Source organism: Corapipo altera, unplaced genomic scaffold, assembly GCF_003945725.1.
Source record: "Corapipo altera isolate COAL_440 unplaced genomic scaffold, ASM394572v1 300, whole genome shotgun sequence".
Lineage (NCBI taxonomy): Eukaryota > Metazoa > Chordata > Aves > Passeriformes > Pipridae > Corapipo > Corapipo altera.
The window spans coordinates 189,395-193,276 of NW_020885067.1; the positions used below are offsets into that span (position 1 = coordinate 189,395).

General features: G+C 65.4%; 1 protein-coding gene across 2 annotated transcripts in view; it reads left to right on the plus strand.

Annotated features, from left to right (window-relative positions):
* Positions 1 to 3,234: 3,234 nt before the first annotated feature.
* ADORA1 (adenosine A1 receptor) overlaps positions 3,235 to 3,882 on the plus strand; it is a 26,427-nt gene continuing 25,779 nt past the window's right edge. The window contains exon 1 of one of the 2 annotated variants that reach the window (XM_027669168.1): positions 3,235 to 3,436. The gene's annotated coding sequence lies outside the window, so the exon portion shown is untranslated. Of the gene's footprint in view, positions 3,437 to 3,643; positions 3,705 to 3,882 lie in introns of those variants that run through there. The other variant, XM_027669169.1, reaches the window with a different exon arrangement.

Sequence of the window (3,882 nt, forward strand, 5' to 3'; positions counted from 1 at the left end):
CCTGCTCTCCATCACTGCCACCCTGCTCTCCAGTGCTGCCACCCTGCTCTCCAGCCAGACCCGGGATGTGCTCAGTGGGAAGGGTCAGTCCCCAGGGCAGCCCTTCCCTCATCCACCCTCTGGGATTTGCTGATTTAAATTCTCTCCCAGGGTTTTTTGCTCTGCTGTGTCATTGGTGTTGGGGACCTGCTGCCAGGCCCGGGTGGGGATGCACCACCCCACAAAAACTTCCCAAACGGTTTCCCAGGGCCATGCATCCCATGAAATGGGAAAGGAACTGGGTACAAGTCTCGGAGCAGCCCCGAGTGAGGTCCCCCCGGGCTCTGCGTCACCTTGGCACACACGGAGTGGTGGCCCCAGGGCTGGTGCTGGGACAGGTATCGCTCCACAGCATCCCAGGGGAGTAGAGGCCTCTTTGGAAAAGCTCTGGGGTTTTCCCTTTGTTTGCCCCTTCTATTTTTACCTTATGCCATCCTGTGTGGAGCCACCAGACCGTGGCATTCAGGGGGTCACTCGCCCTAATTAATCAGTCAGCCCTCCAAGCACGGCCCTGTGCTGCTGGCACCAGCCACGCTCCTAATTAACTTCCCTAATTAAGAGGCCCCTTTCCATGACCAGAAGGGCTGTGGGATGGTCCCCATGATGGAGAAACCCTCAACTTCTCCTCGCCCTGAGCACCCGGGGGTGGTATCACAGAGCTGGAGGTGACCTGAGGCAGGAGGGGGAAGCTCAGAGCCCAAGGAGAGGCCGGAGGAAGGTGGGTGGAGATGAGAACTGAGGTCCCCACGCCCTGACTTGTCTCCCTGCAACAGCATTTCTTGGCTGCTGCTGAGCCCTGGGGGTTCAGTCAGGGTTTGGTCTCACCAGGGCGGGCTCAGCCGGCCCCGACACGCCAAACCCTGCAGATCATCTGCTGGCACCGGGCTGGGCACACACCGGCCCCTACTGCCGTGGCCATGGGCTGTGAGATGGCCTGGGCCTGTGCCTGTGCCCATCTCACAGGAGCCAGTGCAGGAAGCCACACTGTGTCCCCTCTTCATCCTCCCTGTGCTCCCTCTTTGTCCTCCTTCATCTCACCTCTCCCGCTGTGCCAGGAATGGCAGTGGGTACTTGTGGCCATCCAACACTTCTTTGGGATCACCACGACCCACTGCAGCCCCCAGGCCTGTTTCCTCCTTCCAAGAATCCTTCCCTGTCCTTCTCTCCCCAGCAAGAACCCGAAAGATCTTCTCAGTGCTTGGTGTTTACCAGGAAAACTTCTTTCCATGGGTTTTTATGGAACTCCCGACATTCCCTGGACACATCCCTGGTGTCCCAGAGTATGTGTGGATAATGCCATGGCCACCAGGAGCAGGCTCTGCTCAGCCACCTGCAACATTTGGTCACTCTCAACCTGTGCAGGCTTTTCCTTAGCCCCGGGACACTTTACTCGGGATGATGGGAGAGCTGGGATCCCCTTCTGCCCGGCTCCCACCCAGCAGCTCATTTTTGGCACGACTCGGGGGTTTTTTTTAGGGGTGCTGCTGGAATTAAGAGCACAGGGGCTCGAGTCCAGTGGGGGAGAACAAACTGCAAATCCACAAAGGAAAAGGAGTGGTTTTAATCTCTGTTTGGGTGATTTGCATACAATTAGGCCGGGCCCTGCCCGCCTTTGCTTCCGCATTGCACTCCCGTGAGGAACCCGCCGCTTTTCCTGCTCCGCTCCCAGCCAGGCGCTGATTGCGAGGACACTCCCCCTGGGAAGCCGGGGGGCGAGGGGTCTCGGGGCTCCCTTTGCACCCTCAGTACCCCGTTCTGAGCACAGTCCTCCCCGCCCCTCGCCTCTGGATTTGGGGGCTCAGCCGAAGGGGGAGCATCGGTTCCCTCCCCGCGGCGCGGGAGGTGTGAGGAGATGCTGCGGGATGCAAACACTCCCATAAATAGCTCGGTGTTTACAGGAGCCCGCGTGCCTGGGTTTATTTTTTTCTCTGCAGAGCAAACAGATCGTTCAGAGCCAGCCAAGCTCCCCTCACCCTGTCCCTGGCACAGCCCAGTGCCCGGAGGTGGCACAAAGCCACCGTCTCCAGACGGCCCCGGGATGCTCGGACCTCCCAGCCCCGGGCTGGGCACTCGCCCAAGGACGCGAGGGGGAAGCCCACGGACCACCAGCCGATGGAGAAGTCAGCCCTGATTTGTGGCGGTTCCACGCTGATCCCACCCCTGCAGTGGGGTGGGGAGGCGCTGGCGGAGGAGAAGATGGGGGTCAACCCCAAGGAGCAGACCCAGGTGTTGGGACATCTGTCACCAAGGCGGGAGGGGACAACTCCAGTCCGGAGTCTCCCCAGAGGAGGGAGAAAGGATGGGGAGAGGTGCAGATGGGGGTTGGGAGAGTCCTTTTGCCCCACACCTGAGGTCGTAGCTGGTCCTGGTCCCTGCAGCACTCGGATAAACCAGCCCAATTCCTCGGGGGAAAATTGTGCAGGATGAGCCTCGCAGGTGCCCGGGCCACCTCTGGGGGTCCCTGGAGGGCTTGGTTGGTTCAGCTCCATCAGTCAGGTCGAGCCCCCGCGCCCACCGTCTCCACGCTGCCCCGCCCGGGGGGGCGAAGGGGATGGGATTTGAGGGGTGACCGTTTTCCCCAAAACTTCTCTGAGGACCTCAAACAGCGTCTGGTGCAGCCTCAGCATCAGTTTGGGGTCACCGTCCCTCCACACACCTTGTCCGGACAGACCCTCCCCACAGACACGGCCCCTGCACGGGGGGTGCTGCCTCCCCCGTCCAGCGCGGGGTGCAGCCCCTCAGCACCCGGAGGTGCCCCAGGAGGGCGAAGGGGGCTTTGGGGCTCACCCCCCGCCCACCCCAGCAGTGATTGGGGGTGAGACGTTGCCAGCCCGAGCCCCAGCGAGCAGTTGGGTCTGAGTTGGGGTCCCGAGCCCCGAGCGGCGCTGCCCCAGCCGGGGGGATGGGCTGGGTCCCCGCCGCCCCCACCCCGAGCTCAGGCTCTGCCTCCGCCCTCCCCTCCCCACCCCGATCCTCCGCTCACACCCGGCCTCAAAACCCGGGTTTAGTGCTAAAGCCGGGCCCGAGCCGTGCCGGGAGCCTCGGGGCTGGGCCGGACTCCGCCGCTCCCCCCGGTCCCGCCGCCGCCTCCGCCCGCCCACCCCCGTCCCCCCTCCCCCGGTTCCTGCCGGTCCCGGCAAGCCCCGAATCGGGTCAGTCGCTCTTTAAACGCTGGCAGGCGGCACCATGTGATGCTCGGGCTCCGGCGGGGAGCGGGCAGCGCCTGCGGGAGCCGAGCGGTGCCGGGCACCGGGCACCGAGCGCAGCCCCGGCCCGGTCCCCGCAGCATCGCCCCGGCCGCCCCCCGGCATGAGCCGCGCCCCAGCCCGCGGGGGGACAGCGCTGCCTGTTTTGGGGTGAGGACACCCCGAAACGAGCCCCGGGCTTGCGGGACAAGGTGAGAGGGGTCGGGGTGAGCGCGGGCGGGCCGAGGCTCGGGACTCGGGCGACTGCGGGAGGTGGGGGGGGGAGAACCAGCCGGGAGGGGCAGCGGAGATCCCGCTGCGGATCCATCGGCTCTGGGGGGGTCCGGCAGACGGGCCCGGGGCGGCCCGAGGGGCGGGGGGGGGGCTCTGCTGCTCTCCCTGGGCTGGTCGGGGGGTCCCGCTCCTCCCGCAGCGCCGGGAGCGATCGCGCTGCGGGACGGAGGTGGGTGCGGGATGGAGGTGGGTGCGGGACGAAGGTGGGTGCGGGATGGAGGTGGGTGCGGGACGAAGGTGGGTGCGGGATAGAGGTGACTGCGGGATGAGTCCTGGGGGGGTGTGGGAGCCCCAGGGGATGGCACAGACTGGAGAGGGTTTTTTCCCCCCCCCCCCCCCCCCCCCCCCCCCCCCCCCCCCCCCC